Source organism: Amblyraja radiata, chromosome 9 (assembly GCF_010909765.2).
Source record: "Amblyraja radiata isolate CabotCenter1 chromosome 9, sAmbRad1.1.pri, whole genome shotgun sequence".
Classification (NCBI taxonomy): Eukaryota; Metazoa; Chordata; class Chondrichthyes; order Rajiformes; family Rajidae; genus Amblyraja; species Amblyraja radiata.
The window spans coordinates 14,918,103-14,935,472 of NC_045964.1; the positions used below are offsets into that span (position 1 = coordinate 14,918,103).

The 17,370-nt window shown below is 45.2% G+C and overlaps 1 protein-coding gene across 3 annotated transcripts in view; it reads left to right on the top strand.

The window, feature by feature from the left end:
• Nucleotides 1-352: 352 nt before the first annotated feature.
• mideas (mitotic deacetylase associated SANT domain protein) overlaps nucleotides 353-17,370 on the top strand; it is a 69,767-nt gene continuing 52,749 nt past the window's right edge. Inside the window, exon 1 of one of the 3 annotated variants that reach the window (XM_033026757.1) lies at nucleotides 353-631. The gene's annotated coding sequence lies outside the window, so the exon portion shown is untranslated. Of the gene's footprint in view, nucleotides 632-1,413; nucleotides 1,710-17,370 lie in introns of those variants that run through there. The other 2 variants (XM_033026759.1, XM_033026758.1) reach the window with 2 other exon arrangements.

Here is a 17,370-nt window from a genome sequence, read left to right on the forward strand (position 1 = left end):
AGTATTACATCGACACGATTATAAAAACTGGATGATTGCACATAATTGTGCTGGTTTCTTCCACCCGATCCAGTTTATTCATCCCAACCAAACCACAGATGTTTCCACAATTCGCAAATGTGCAAACACGAAATGTAACGAACACCGTGCAATTTAAAACACCGCGATTTAAAGTGTAACCGTGCAATATAAAAAACAACGCTCAAAAACTGGTCACAGGCTAATCCCTGCCCAAAGCAACAAGTTTACCAAGTCAGCCGTAATGAAATCGTGGGCAGGTCCAAGTTGTGAAATAGCAACTGCGGCTCCCTCGAGACAAGGCTGCGTGGGCCAATGCACTGTTCAGAAAATAGTTCTTTATTTTTAGTGGCGCGGGGAGGGTGCTGTCGTGCAGTCGCAGAGCAAAAAGAAATGATGCATGAAATAAAAGGGAACAAATCTAAGAACAAGAAATGAAATCTGGAGATTGAGACTTGTTCCCCTGCAGCCTGGGTCCTGCTTTGACGTCACCGCATAACTTTTAATAAGTCGCAGTTTCTTAACTAGGAAGTGAACGGACACCCTTTACAGGCAAAGTTCTGGATTGAGAAACTTCTGGCGATTTGCAGGGATTACTGGCGCCTGCGAATGTGTAAGTTGGCGGAAGTTTTATGTTTTTTTAAACTTTATTTTCGAATGTGGACACAGCCTGCAAAAATGTTGCCAATTTTCCTTGCGTGGGTCGAGTCGAGCGATTTTCTGTCGCTAGTGTACGCGGACTGAAACTGACGTGAGCAGGTGACTCGAGTCTGCAGGCACAAGTTGGAATTGTTTGGATTGGGGGATGCCAGGGTGGCTGGCGTTGGTGAAATAGTTACTCAATCTACCGTCATAGATACATTTATAATATCCCCCACACCCAGTTATTTTCATTTCTTAAAATTAGCTGGTTAATTCAAAGGTTGTTTGCAAAGGTTCGCGTTGCATAAATTCTGTGCTTTGAGTACTTTTTTGAAATGACGTTTTATCTTAAAAAATATGACTTGAAATTTAATTAGTAAATCCGGGTAGCTTCGCATTTAACACTTTGTCCTGAGTTTGATTGACCCTCTAAATTGGCCCTTGCGAATTTACTTCAACTGAACCCGTGTAAGTAAGTCACTGAGCGGAAAGTCCCGGCATGTTTACGGGATTTAAAAGGGCCTTGTGCCATTTTCTGACGGCAGCAGGAAGTAGTCGTGGAATATCACAAAGCATTTGTTTTCTATATGTGGGGAATTTGCGGTTATTTCTGCATTAAGCAGCTTGCAAAGTATTGGGGAAAGGGGGTGGAGGAGGCGGGGAACGGAGGACGGAGAGCCTAGATTGTTTTGTGCACAGAAGATGTGCAATTGTCAGACCGCCCTCCCCCGCGAGAATGTGCAACAATGTTCGCTCAGCCCTCGATGAGGTAAACTCTATGACTCAGCCTGCCAAATGCAAGCTCACCACAGCATTGCGATGGTAAGAGCGGATGCAGCGCAGCAGCGAGTTGTTGGGGACGTGCTGCATTTCCAAACTATTTTTTCAGCCTTGAGGGAAGACTGCTATCTGCTACATGCTTTTGGGACGAGAACACTGCACAGGTATCATCGTCCATAAAACCCCCATACCTTCATAGATTCCTGGAGGGAACAAAACGTTTAAAAAATGCATTGATGCTTGAGCAGCAGCCTGTCTGGATATTTTTGGTAAGATTGTGTATTGTACACCAACATCTCTTTAAATAATGTTTTGAAGTCTTCGCTTAAAATGCAACTTGACACCACCGTGTCAGAGAACACGGCCACGTTTCCAGGTGGTTTCAGCGTGATTTCTTCACCTGATGAGTTGGCCTCAGTTCTGAGTGCCGATTTGGACTCTTGTGGATGGGCACGCCTCCTAAGTTACCCGGTGCATTCGACACTGCCGCACTTAAGACGCCTGATCACTATTAAAAACCAGCCTGGCACTTCACTCGCCGCCCCCGGCACGGACAGGGAGGAACACAACGTGTTTCGACACCGTGTGTGGGTGGCTGCCTTGAGCGTAGTATTGAGATTTCTTTGGGGAGGGAGGAGGAAGTGGTTTCCTGCGTTGCAATGCAAAAAGGAAAAGTCCCGACAGTGCAGCAGGAACACTCGGCGGACTGGTGATAATATCTGTTCTAACATGGTTTTTTTTTAATGGTAAAGTCGGAGATTTGCCGATTTAGGACTGAGCAGTGGCGCAAAGCTTCATCTTGAGGAGACTACTTCTAGTTCACAACGGGATGGAATGTGTGCAGTTTGGTTCTGCAATTATTCACTCCAGCCCCGTTAACGGCTTGCATTACAACCCCTCCCACAACAAATGTACTAACATGCACAAAACATGCAGGGTAACGGCTACGCTGCAAAGGGGAGGGGGATCGCTATACTGTATTGGCTCCACGGGGCACTGGGAGACCTAACAGTGACCCCCCCCCCCCCCCCCCCCCCCCTTAACTAACGCGTATGGAACATACAGTGATTTGGTTGCACGTTTCAACCAGACTCGGCAATCTCCATCATTGCAACACATCATACGTATTGTGGTTATTATTTGTAGACACAGGAACTACAAATGCTGTTTTAACAAGAAAAGACAATGTGCAAAGTTATTCCAGCACTTTGGCTTGAGTTATTCTAACCTGATGTAACACTACTTGTTCTGAAGCTCTGACATTAGAATTCAACTCTGATCCAAAGCATATGAAACTTGCTTCCCACAGTTCATCACACAAAAAAGGCTGTAAGCATGTACCACCAGATTTAAAACCAGCTTCTTCCTTGCTATTTTTACGCTACCGAACGGTCCTCTCATAAGATAAGCATGTAGTCCTTATCTCCCAACTTGTCACATTGTAGCCCTTGCATTTTTTTTAATCTACTCAATTTTCTCTGTAACTGTAATGATGTAACACTATAATTTACACTCTGATATTTTTCTCTCTGCGCGACCTGTTGTACTTGTGTATGGCTTGAATGAAAGAAAACAGATAAGGAAGGGTGTTGAGAAGGAAAATATTTCATGCAGCCTGTCATGATCTGGAATGTGCTGAGTCTATAGTAGAGGCAGATTTAGTTGTTTCAAGAAGGCTTGGATAAACTGTATGATCAGTGGCAGCTCCTCTTGGACACAGTGGTCTGAATCTCGTTTATCTTGAATTCCCCAGTGGGTTTATTATGTGCGTTTTTGGGCTCCAAGATCGAAATATCCTTCCTCTGACAACCATTCATAATCTTAAAGAACGCTATCAGGTCACCATTGGACTTCTCTGCAGAAAATAGGCAGCCTGTTTACTCTTTCCTGTGTAATATTAACCCAGATATTTTTTTTGCGTTTTATTCAATGCTCCTTTGTTCTATTTTGTAAGCCGTAGACTTGAAACATTGCACAGTATTCCATGTGTGTCAACAAGTTTGGCTTGATTTGGCTGTTGGAACACATTGGAATTAGAAACGGCAATTGATCATGAGCTGGCCCCGTGACTGACTCCTCCCATTCTCCCAGGCTAGATGCATTGAAACTGCAATGGACGGATGAAGCTTATCTCGTGTTGCAGTGCTCCACTATGTCAGTTCTGTCACTCATCTGCTTATAAAAAAAGAACATACATTTAAAAAAAGGTGCAGAGGAAGTTGTTCAGTCCTCCGACCCTGTTCAATCGTTCAATAGTTTTACAACTGATCCAATCTTGGACACAACTTCACTTTCCCACACTTTTCATATCCCTTGATTCCCCATGTAGTTTAAATGTCTGTCATTCTCTGCTTTGAATATATTCAATGACTCGACCCCCAAAGCTGTGTGGGCTCGAGTTCCAGAAATTCATCACATCTGAGAGAAGAAATTCCTCCTCTCTGTCAGAAGTGAGTGATTCCCAGTTGTTCATGCCCTTTACAGGTGCTTTTAGTTTGGCATTGGGCTATATTTTTACAATGTTGGTTTGAATTCAATGACTCTGACTTAGCTGAGGAAGTGCTGCATGGTCTCACGCACTTCCAACAAGGTGTCAGTTTGAACCCGTCTGGCTGTTGAGTAAATATTTATAGTACCATTTCTAGATTGGGAGAGTGACCCCAAGTGTACGTACCAATGTTTGACCTTGTCCAGTACCACACATGCTGTAGCCATTGTCATATTGTGGCACGTGGACGCTTGGGGTATACATATTATGTTGTTATTTCTCCACTGATATAAGAAAGCAAGTCCATGGGGCTATAAAATGCTTTTGTATGGTGGTGGTCACGTTTGGTGGAGGGGGCAGATAAGAGGCGTTCAAGAGGATTTTAGATGGGCATGTGAATATGCATGGATCATGTGCAGGCAGATGAGATTAGTTTAGCTTGGCATCATGTTTGCTCTATACATTGAGGCCTAAGGCCCTGTTCCTGTGCTCTACAGTTCTATATTCTATGGTTTAAGACTGAGAATGGTGCTATGGAAATGCAGATCCCTGTTTCTAAATGGCTTCTGTTGTGTGCCAGACTAGCCTTAACCCACAATCTCCTGGCTTGTGATTCAAGTCCCAGTCTCACAGTCTATGAGACTACTAAGAGAATCTTTATGTAAGTTGCCCATGTTTTTGTAAGCATCCGGAGTCGGCTATAGAAGATTTGATCTCACAGTACTAGCATTTTAAGGATTTATGCTGAACTCTCCGTTGAGACCAAAGATCAGTATTTAATACATTGGACGTTCCTAATGAGATATAATGTATGGTCCAAGCACTGAAGGAGTTCAATGCCCCTGAGGCTCTCATCTGGGACAGCTACTGCACTTCTAACTTACACATGCTCAATTGGCCTGAAGTTATAAACAAAAAGGACCTATAGGGTTGCCGATGCTAGTAATTAAAGGTTATTTTCCAGTGGAACTGCTGGTAGTAATCTATGATAGATTTGAAAAATCCTTTACCTCATATCTCTTGACTTTTATAACTGAATTGATTTTGTTCGAACTCTCAGTCCCTTGAGAAGGCCAGCATTGTTTCTGGGGAGAGAAATGCTGTTTTCACTTCCTGATAACTCTTCTGAACCACCGTGCTCTCTTTCTCAGCTAACGAGTAAGGATGGTTGTCATTTAAAAAAAAAAAAGTCCTATGTCTTCATGGTTTGAAAGATGGTTCTCCATGAGGGATCCTTCTCTGCACAGCAAAGCCCACAGACTGTACTGAGTAAGCAGTTATTTGCTTTTTAACTTGGTGATAGCTAAGAAATGACAATTGTTGAGGGTATCAATCTATTCCTAGCCTGTGGTGCCAGAGGATATTTGAATCCAGCCAGTCAAGCAGAAGCAGCCTAGGCCCAATGTAATTGTTTCATTGAAAGGATGCCTCGTTTTCCACTGCCATCCTCCACAGCATGGCATTGAAGGAGATAATAGACTGAACCTAAACTAGGACCTTCTGACTCAGACAGGAATGTTACCAACTAACCACGAGAGACAGTGTACAAGAAGTAAGCATAGCACCAGAAATAATCAACCTCAAAGGCAGTGAGGGCTGGATATTAAGTACTGCCTTTGCCATCAATTGCCACATCCCATGAGAAAAGGAAAGGTGTTGCATGTGGTATGTTTATGCATTTGGCTAAGGTAGAGGACTTTTGCTGTAATATGCATTGTACAACAGCAGGTCCCATGGAGATACTTGTGCATTGTGTGATCGGTATGAAACCAAGAAGTAGGACATGCCGCCACAAAATGCACAATGTATTCTAGTGCAAATGTGCAATTGTATGTTGGCGTTCAGCTCTGTGGTTTGTTGACCTTGCATGCTTGTCACTTTCATGTTGTAGCTTAGAAGGACCCAGCATATTGCATTTCTTGAACTATAACAAAGCAGTATGTCTTGCGCCATTTTTGTAACAGACTGCTAATGATATTAGTTACTCAATTATCTATTGTTTAAGACGGCAGCTGTGTTGTAACATGTATGATACATGATATATTACTTTCAATTTTACAGAAGAGCTGAAATTCGTTCAGCAGTTTGTTTTATTTTTGCTCCAGATTCCAGCATCTGCATTCCCTTCGGTCGTTTAGCGATACAGCACAGAAACAGGCCATTCGCCCCACCAAGCCCTCACCAACCAGCGATCCCCACACACTAATGCTATCCTGCACACACTAGGGACAATTTACAATTTTCCTAAGCCAATTAGCCTAAATACCTGTATGTCTTTGGAGTGTGAGAGGAAACTGGAGCTCCCGGAGAAAACTCACGCAGATCACGGAGTGAACGTACAAAGTCTGTACAGACAACACCCGTAGTCAGGATCAAATCCGGATCTCTGACGCTGTAAGGCAGCAATTCTACCACTGCCATCTTCTAGGGATGGATCTACTGAATTGCTCTGGTAGAGAACTGATATGGACTAAATGTGTAAGACGGAACTGTAGATGCTGGTTTAAAACAAAGATATATTCAAAAAGCTGGAGTAACTCAGCGGGATGGGCAGCATCTCTGGAGAATGGAATGGGAGACATTTCGGGTTGGGTCTGAAGATGGGTCTCGACCCAAAATGTCACCCTTCTCTCCAGAGATGCTGCCTGTCCTGCTGAGTTACTCCAGCTTTTTGTGTATATCACTGGGGTGGACTAGATTGGTTGAATGGCCTTCTATTGTAACCAGCCTTTGATTTTTATTTACTGTGCGGTAGTGATATGTTCACTGAGATCCCACATGGCCTGAGATCTCTGTTTAGGATCCGCTGTTTTGACGCAAAGCTGCTGGCCTTTCGCTCTTTAACTACAAGCTGTTGTCCCCGCAGTTAAACCTGTGGTGTTATACCCCTTGTGGCCTCCTGCAGTATGCCACTTTATGCTGGGAAATCTGCCCGCTGTACTTGTGCTGAAATTGCCGTAAATGCTCAGTAGATTCGGAAACGTCTCTGGAGAGAAATCCAGAGTTTATATTTCAGGTTGGAACATATTAGAGAGAATTCAATGGCTTCATTTGTTTCATTAAAGTGGAATGACTTTGTGGGAGATGAATAAGTTATAGTAATAACACTAATAATACCAATAAAATCATTTTATTAATAATAAATAATACCAAGATAAGTAAGGTAAATACCAACCCACTACAATTTGCCTACTGCCATAATATATCAACCGTTGATATGTTCTCTCTGGCTCTGCACTCTGCACAGAACTACTTGGACAATAAGAACACGTATGTCAGGCTGTTGTTCATCGACTACAGGGCCTGTCCCACAGGCGTCATTTACGCGTTATGACGCACGTGTCGTGATGCGCGCATGGTGCACATTACGCGTGCATGGTGACGTAGGCTGTGATGCGCGGTCGCGCGCGGCACCTCAGGATTTTGGCATGTACAAAATCTTTGCGCGCCATCTGCATGATGCGCAAGTGACGCCCAACTGGGACAGGCCCCTTACAGCTCAACATTCAACCCCATCGTCCCCTCCAAATTTCTTACGAAACTTGGGGAACTGGATTTTTGCGTATCCTTTTGCAACAAGATCCTTGACTTCCACTTCAACAGACCATAATAGATACGAATTGGCAACAACACGTCCTCCTCGATAACCATCAGAACCGGGGCGCCTCAGGGCTGTGTGCTCAGTCTTTTGATCTACTCGCTCCTTAGCCAAGACAGTGTAGCCAGACATAGCTCCAACTCCATCTTTCAACTCACCTTGTTAGACGAATTACGGATTATGATGAATGGAAGTATCGATTGATCGTCAGATTGAATGATGCCAGAACGACAACCTTGCTCTCAACATCAGTAAGACCAAGCAGCTGATTGTTGACCAGATGAGGAAAGCTGAGGATCCACAAACCTGTCTTTATCAACAGGTGGAACGAGTCAATAAATTCAATTTTCTGGGTGTGCTTGTCTCTGGATATCTGTCCTGGACCCAGCCACATTGATGCAATCATACAAAAAGCTCATCGACACTTCTATTTCCTGAGAAGATTTGGTATGTCGATGAATACGCTCTTGAATTTCTACAGGTGTACGATAGAGAGCATATTGGCTGGTTGCATCACAGCCTGGTTGAGCAACTTGAACAAAGTAGATTTCAAAACATGCTGGACACTGCCCGGACCGTCATAAATACTGACCTCCCTACCATCGAAGGGATCTATAGGAAGCGCTGCCTCAAAGGCAGCCAACAACATCAAGGATCCACACCACCATGGCCATGCTCTATTTTCACTCCTGCCATTGGAAAGAAGTAATAAGAAACTGAAAGCATTGACCTCCAGGTTTAGGAGCAACATCATTCCAACAATCATCAGCCGATTGAACCCTACAAATACCAACTAAACTACAAACTGTAAGAAGGAACTGCAGATGCTGGTTTAAACCGAAGATATACACAAAAAGCCCAGAAAGTGTCCAGAATGTAGAAACAAATTGCTGGAGTAACTTAGCGGGACAGGCAGCATCTCTGGAGAGAAGGAATGGGTAATGTTTGGGGTCGAGACCCTTCTTCAGACTACAAACTGTCCTGGTTGCACTAGGGACCGTACTTTTATTTTGCACCACTTTAGTTTTGAGATGCAGCATGAAAACCAGCCCTTCGGCCCACTGAGTCCACGCCAACTACCGATCACCTGTTTTGCACTCGTTCTCTGTCATCCCTCTTTCTTGTACACTCCCTACATACTATGAGGAATTTACAGCGGCCAATTAACCTACAAACATGCAAGTCTTTGGGATGTGGGAGGAAACTGGAGCACAGGGAGGAAACCCACGCTGTCACAGGGAGAATGTGCAAACTCCACGAGGACAACACCCAAGATCAGGATTGAACTCTGGTCTATGGCGCTGCGAGGCAGCGGCTCTAGCTGTGCCATGGTGTTTATTGTTTATTTATTTATTGCACTTTTATTTGTTTTATTATGTTTATATTGAAGCTTGTGTTTACAGACTTGTTATGCTGCTGCAAGCGTGAATTTCATTGTTCCTTTTCGGTATATATGTCACACACTTTTGACTCTTGACTTTAAAAAAAAAAAAAATCAGATTTAACTAATCATTTTGCATGATTTATGTTTCAAATTTTAATTAACTTTATTTTTATGCTTTTAATATGTTTTGGAGTAGTTTGAAAACAAGGATGAGAATTCACAAGCCATTGCTTCAGGTCAGCAAGTGTATGATTGGGTGAGCAGGACTTGGATACAAGGTAGGACATCAGCATCTGCAGGAACAATGACGATCAGGCACATATGCAGTGGAGCAGTCAAGTTTGAAGGCAATGTGGATGGGTGCTCAAGAACATGCAAGTTGAGGCGGACACAAAATTAAGCAGTGTTATAGTAGTGGAAATGCAGTTTGATGGCACCAATGAGTGGCATGAAGCTAATTTTTGAGTCAAATGTGTTGCCAAGATTGTAAACTATCTCATTCAGTTTCATACCAATGGTAGAAAGAGGGAGAGCTGGGAAGGAGAACAGTTTGTTCTGGGAACTACAGGCTTGTCAGTGTTTCACTGGAGAAAGTTACTGCTTGTCCATTAAGCTTAGTTAGGGCTCTGGAGGAGAGAAGAGGTGGAACCGAGACCAGGAATTGATATTCTTGTATAACATTACAGTAGGACTGTGTTTGGTGCACTGGAGAAGAGGCTGGATGACCTCAGGGCCATCTGGGAAAATGAGAGTTTCCTGGACAGGACCTACAATGAGGTAGTCACGCCGAAGATACGGGAAGAACCAAGGTGTGTGACGGAGAGAAAGGGTGGAAATTGTGGAGTGCAGAAGAACCAGGTGGCTGTGCCTAATGAAAACGGGTACGCCCTCTTGGGAACTGACGATGTTTCCAGTCCGAGTGGCGGACACGTCGGTGGCTCCAATCCTAGAGATGGGACTCGACCGGCGAGACCGACATCGGGCAGAGCCTTAGTGGTGGGTGACTCCATTGTCCGAGGAGCAGACAGGAGATTCTGTGGCGGCAGACGAGATGCGAGGATGGTCTGTTGCCTCCCTGGTGCCAGGGTTCAGGATGTCACGAGCCGAATTCAGAACATTCGAGAGAGAGAGAGAGAAGGTGCACAGCCGGCAGTAGTTGTGCAGGTAGGCACAAATGACATCGGGAAGAAGAGGAAGGAGGTTCTCCAACACGACTTCAGAGAGTTGGGAAGAAGACTGAAAGGCTGGACTTCTAGGGTGGTTATCTCTGGATTGCTTCCAGTACCTCGTACTAGTGAGGACAGGAACAGGGAGATAGGGGATCTGAATGTGTGGCTGAGGGGCTGGAGCAGGGAACAAGGATTTAGATTTATAGACCACTGGGATCTCTTCTGGGGTAGGGGTGACCTGTACAAAAGGGACGGGTTACACCTTAAATGGAGGGGGAACCAACATTCTGGCAGGCAGGTTTGCTCGGGCTACACATGTGGGTTTAAACTAAATAGTGGGGGGGAGGGATTGACAAATTGGGAGTATAAAGATGGAGTTGAAGGGGAAGTGAGTACAGGAAAATTTACAAAAGATTCTCAAATTAATGGGAAGAAAAGCTCGAGAAGGGACAACAGAGTAAGGTCAGGGCCAGGTGTGAGGGGGGAAGTGAATAAGGAGGCCAAAGTGCTGTATATGAATGCGCGAAGTATAAGAAATAAAGTGGACGAGCTTGAGGCCCAGTTAGAAATTGGCAAGTATGATGTTGTGGGAATTACAGACATGGCTGCAAGAGGGCCAGGGCTGGAAACTGAATATTCAAGGGAATATCTCCTATCGAAAAGACAGACAGGTGGGCAGAGGGGATGGGGTTGCTCTGTTGGTGAGGAATGAAATTCAGTCTCTTGCAAGGGGTGACATTGAAACAGGAGATGTGGAGTCAGTATGGATAGAACTAAGGAATTGTAAGGGTAAAAAGACCCTAGTGGGAATAATTTACAGGCCCCCAAACAGTAGCCGGGACATAAGGCGCAAGTTGAATCAGGAGTTAAAATTGGCATGTAGCAAAAGTAATGCTGTGGTTGTTATGGGAGATTTCAACATGCTCCCAGATTTCAACTGGGAAAATCAAGTTGGTACTGGACCCCAAGAAAGGGACTTTGTACAGTGCCTTTGTGATGGATTCTTAGAACAGCTAGTATTGGAGACCACCCGGGAGAAGACAATTCTGGATTTAGTGTTATGTAATGAACCGGATTTGATAAAGGACCTCGAGGCCATTAGGAGGTAGTGACCATAACATGGTCAGGTTTAATCTACAATTGGAGAGGGAAAAGGGTAGATCAGAGGTGTCAGTGTTACAGTTGAATAAAGGGGACTATGGGGCCATGAGGGAGGAACTGGCCAAAGTTGACTGGAAAGATGCACTAGTGGGGATGACAGTGGAACAACAATGGCAGGTATTTCTGGGAATAATACAGAAGGTGCAGGATCAGTTCATTCCTAGGAGGAAGAAAGATTCCAAGGGGAGTAAGGGGCGACAATGACTGACAAGGGACGTCAGGGACAGTATAATATTAAAGCGAAGAAGTACAATGTAACAAAGATGAGTGGGGAGCAAGAGGATTGGGTAATGTTTAAAGAACAACAGAAGAACTAAAAAGACAATACGGGGAGAAAAGATGAGGTACGAAGGTAAGCTAGCCAAGAATATAAAGGAGGATAGTAAAAGCTTCTTTAGGTATGTGAAGAGGAAAAAATTAGTTCAGACCAAAGTTTAGTTAAGACCAAAGAAGGGGGCGCCGTCCAGTTGGGTATGGCTGCCCTGCCTGCAGCTGTCTGTCTTTTCACTTTTTTATTTTTAGTATGTTAAAATAGTGTTTTGTCTTGGAGGGAGGTCTAGTCTTTTTATGTGGGGGGTGGGTGGGGGAGAAGAAGAAGGGGGTAACTGCGTTTCCCAGTCCCTACCTGGTCGGAGAGGCGGCTTTCCTCCGAGCAGCATCTTCGCCCCATCCTCTGGAGCGGCTTTTCTTGAGGGGACCGGCCAGAATCACGGCTTCAGCGGTGGCACAGCGCTGGAGCGCTATCGCGGAGCGGGCGATGCCTTGCCTGGGTCGCCGGGCTGGAGCCGTGTTCTGGGTCCGCCAATTGGCACATCGCGGAGCTGCGGGTCTGTGGAGCGGCCAGCCGCGCTGACTTTGACATCGCGGAGCCTGGGATCACTCGCCGAGATTGCCAGTGGTGGAGCTTCATCGAGCGCGGCCTGTTGGCTTCGGGAGCCGCGGTCTCCGTTAAGGAAGCGGCCGTTCCAGGTATCCCAAGCCGCTGAGAGGGTTCTCCCGACGCCGGAGCACAATCACCCGGCGAGAAGGGCCTGAAACATCTGGCCGCCGTAGCGGCGACTGCGGAGGCCTTAATAGGCCCGACTGTGGGTGGACAAGGGGATGGGGACTGGACTTTGTGCCTTCCCTCACAATAGGAACCATTGTGGGGGGATGTTTTTTATTTTTAATGTTAAACTCCTTTATAATGTTATGTTGTTTTCTTATTAATGTGCTGAATGGCAACTCGAATTTCATTACACCAATTGGTGTATGTGACAATAAATGAACCTTGAAATTGGACCCTTGAAGACCAAAAAAGGTGAATTTATTATGGGGAACAAGGAAATGGCAGATGAGTTGAACAGGTACTTTGGATCTGTCTTCACAAAGGAGGACACAAACAATCTTCCTGATATAGTAGTGGCCAGAGGATCTGGGGTGATGGAGGAACTGAAGGAAATCCACATTAGGTAGGAAATGGTGTTGGATAGGCTGATGGGACTGAAGGCTGATAAATCCCCAGGGCCTGATGGTCTGCATTCCAGGGTACCTAAGAAAGTGGCTCTAGAAATTGTGGATGCATTGGTGATAATTTTCCAATGTTCTGTAGACTCAGGATCAGTTCCTGTGGATTGGAGGGTAGCTAATGTTATCCCACTTTTTAAGAAAGGCGGAAGAGAAAAAACGGAATTATAGACGTTAGCCTGACATCAGTGGTGGGGATGATGCTGGAGTCAATTATAAAAGGTGAAATAGCCGCACATTTGGATAGTAGTAACAGGATCGGTCCGAGTCAGCATGGATTTACGATGGGGAAATGAAGCTTGACTAATCTTCTGGAATTTTTTGAGGATGTAACTAGGAAAATGGACAAGGGAGAGCCAGTGGATGTAGTGTACCTGGACTTTCAGAAAGCATTTGATAAGGTCCCACATATGAGATTAGTGAGCAAAATTAGGCCACATGGTATTGGGGGTAGAGTGCTGACATGGATAGAAAATTGGTTGGCAGACAGGAAACAAAGAATAGGGATTAACGGGTCCCTTTCAGAATGGCAGGCGGTGACTAGTGGGGTACCGCAAGGCTCGGTGCTGGGACCGCAGCTATTTACAATATTCATAAATGATTTGGATGAAGGGATTCAAAGTAACATTAGCAAATTTGCAGATGATACAAAGCTGGGTGGCAGTGCGAACTGTGAGGAGGATGCTATGAGAATGCACGGTGACGGACAGGTTGGGGGAGTGGGCAGATGCATGGCAGATGAAGTTTCATGCGGATATATGTGAGGTTATCCACTTTGGTAGCGAAAACAGGAAGGCAGATTACTATCTAAATGGCGTCAAGTTGGGAAAAGGGGAAGTACAACGGGATCTGGGGGTCCTTGTTCATCAGTCTATGAAAGTAAGCATGCAGGTACAGCAGGCAGTGAAGAAAGCGAATGGCATGTTGGCCTTTATAACAAGAGGAGTCGAATATAGGAGCAAAGAGGTCCTTCTGCAGTTGTACAGAGCCCTAGTGAGACCACACCTGGAGTATTGTGTGCAGTTTTGGTCCCCTAATTTGAGGAAGGACATTCTTGCTATTGATGGAGTGCAGCGTAGGTTTACAAGGTTAATTCCCGGGATGTCGGGACTGTCATATGCTGAGATAATGGAGCGGCTGGGCTTGTACACTCTGGAGTTTAGAAGGATGAGAGGGCATCTCATTGAAATATGTAAGATTGTTAAGGGTTTGGACACGCTAGAGGCAGGAAACATGTTCCTGATGTTGGGGGAGTCCAGAACCAGGGGGCACAGTTTAAGAATAAGGAGTAAGTCACTTAGAACGGCGACGAGGAAACACTTTTTCTCACAGAGAGTTGTGAGCCTATGGAATTCTCTGCCTCAGAGGGTGGTGGAGGCAGGTTCTCTGGATACTTTCAAGAGAGAGCTAGATAGAGCTCTTAAAAATAGCAAAGTCAGGGGATATGGGGAGAAGGCAGGAACGGGGTACTGATTGCGGATGACCAGCCATGATCACATTGAATGGCGGTGCTGGCTCGAATGGCCTACTCCTGCACCAATTGTCTATTGTCCATAAACCCTTGCTATAACAGACCACACGCAGCAGAGATGGTGTCAGTTGTTACCGATTGTCTGCTATAAGCGATTAATATGTACAGTACAGTATGGCAAAAACAACCAATAAACATACACCACACTAAAACCAATAAATCAATATACTACTAAAAACCAATAAATATACATTTCACAATAAACAGTAAAGGAAACAAAATACACTACCTTGGGACGGCACAGTGGCGCCGCAGTAGAGTTGCTACCTTACAGCGCCGGAGACGCATGTTCAATCTTGACCTCGGGTGCTCCCTGTGGCAGTGAGGGTTTCCTCCCGTGTTGTGGAGATGTGCAGGTTTGTGGTTTGGTTGGCTGCTGTGGATTGTGTGGGTTGCTGGTTCTATCCTGCACCCAGAGAGTTGTCCCTAGTGTGCGCCGGGGGCCTGCGCGATTGCAGGGCTGCCCGTGGTCAGAACCGGGTCTCTGGCGCTGTTGGGTGGCTCTGTAGGCGGTATGCGGGATTCGAGGTCAGTTGGGCTGTTGGTCTGTACGTCTTTGTGGGGGGGGGGGGAGGGTGAGAAATCCACGCTGTTACAATGTATGTCTTTGCAGGAACCACTGCATTAGCACTATACACACTCTAAATTGTCCCTAGTGTGTAGGATAGAACTATGAGCCGAATTGTGTACTGTACTGTTTGCAGGTTGTAGATGAGATGCATGAGGGGGTCAAAGGTACAGGCTCCAGAGGTCAGGGCAGCCGAGTGATATAGTTGTTGCCTTAAGGCCCTGTCCCACTTATGTGTCCTTGGCACGCAAATTATGCGACCTCGTCGTCGCGTTGAGGCGCACGGGCATTGTGTGGCCGCGGGGGGGCTGGTCCCATTGAGAAGCGCGGAGGGGTATGGAGTTGTGCGCAGTATCGCGCGGCACTCCGAAATTTTGTAGCAAACGAAATCTTCGCGCGCCAACGGCCTGTCGCGTAACTGACAGCCAAAGTGGTACAGGCCCAAGATCCTGACGCGACACAACATCTCACCTCCAACAGCAGCAGATGCGGGCAAACGATCACTGAGTTCGGCCTGGAGCTCACGGCCGTTGTGGGACTTCTACTCCCAGAGCGGGGCCAAGAAAATTGAAGATAGACACAAAATGCTGGAGTAACTCAGCGGGACCGGCAGCATCTCTGGAGAGAAGGAATGGAGGACGTTTCGGGTCAAGACCCTTCTTTCAGACTGAAGAAGAGTCTCGACACGAAACATCATCCATTCCTTCTCTCCAGAGATACTGCTGGTCCCACTGAGTTACTCCAGCATTTTGTGTCCATCTTCAAATTACGTCACGTTTTCCAGACGGCTGCGCGGGCGCATGAAGTGCGCGTGACCTTTGCGGGACCGTCGTGCCTCAACGCGACCACGAGGTTGCATAATTAGCGTGCCAAGGACACGCAAGTGGGACAGGGGCTTTACAGAGCTAGAGGCCCAGATTTAATCCTGACTACTGGTCCTGTCTGTACAGAGTTTGTACATTCTCCGTTTCCTCCTACACACCAAAGCCGTGCAGGTATTTAGGTTAATTGGCTTTGGTAAAATTGTACATTGTTCCTAATATGTAGGATAGTGGTAGTACATGGGGTGATTGTGTATATATCTATAAAGTTGCTGTATCTCGAAAGTCTAAAGGTACCTGTACTTGTCTTGGTTGGGTTGGAATGCAAACCCACTGCTAATTTTCTGCGTTCAATTAGATTTAAAAAAATTGAACCAGGCAAGTGGGGAGATTTTGGAGGAAGGTGGTGACAAATCCTGAGGCAGACTGAGATGGACAATGAATATATTATCTTTGTCACTTTGATACAGGATGTCATTAGTGGCTTTAATGATAAAATGACAATTGTATGGAAATAGAAGCAGCAGATTGGGACAAATTGATCAGTGCTTTCAAAGATTTGGAACCTCCTCTGCTGGAATATTCAATTTATATCAAGTAAATAGAAACAAATGCATGGTTAAATATAGTCCATGATATACCAGCAGATATATATGCATTTGCATAAATGTGCACAATGACTAAGCATGAATGCATAGACACCCACACAGTATTTCAACAACTTGCATTTAATGTGGTATTTTTCAAGAAGTGCAAGTTTGATGCAATTTTCCTGCAGTAAAAGGTTACGGTCTACAAAGAACCATCCCAGTTCTAAATCTGATTAAATGTGATTTCTAATATGGTGCAGACTTGCTTTACATAAAAAAATAAAGCATCAGATATTTCTTTATTAAATGGTAGACTGATCCAAAGATCAAGGCAGATGGGATCCACGGTGGCTTGGTAGGTTGGATTCAAAATTAGCTAGGCCATGAAAGACAGAGGGTAGTGGTGGAGGGTGTTATTTCTGACGAGATCTGTAATCCACGGTGTTCTGCAAGCATCAGTGCTGGGACACCTTCTGTGACATTGGACAAAAATGTAGATGGGCTGATGAATAAGTTTGCATACAACGCAAATTGTGGAAGGTCGTCAAAGGATACAGCAGGACATAGACCAGTTAGAAAATGGGTGGATAAATGTCCGGTGCAGTATCACCGGGACAAATGTGAGCTTTTGCGCTTTGTGAGGTCAACCGTAAGAGGAGAGTATACAACTCTATGTACAGCTGTATATATAATGGTTGGACCCATAGGAGCTTTGCTATACAGAGGGATCTCGGGGTGCTAGTCCATAGCTCCATAAACGTGACAACACACCGTAAGGTGGTAAAGTGTATTGCATAGATCTGGGTGTTGAGTATAAAAGGAGTGAGGAAGTAGTGTTGCAGATGTATAAAACTTGTTAGGCCAGATTTGGAGTATTGTTTGTAGTTCTGCCCCTGCATAACATGAAGGACAAAGAGGGTGCAGAAGTGATTCACTGGGAGGTTACCTGGATTAGAGGATATTGGCAATAAGGAGATGTTGGATAAACTTGTTTTTTCTGGAGCATCAGAGGTGGAGGAGAGACCTGGTAGAAGTTTATAAAATTGAGAGATGCACAACTTGTCAGAATCTTTTTCCCGAGGTGGCTATGTCAAATATTAGAGAGCATAGGTTA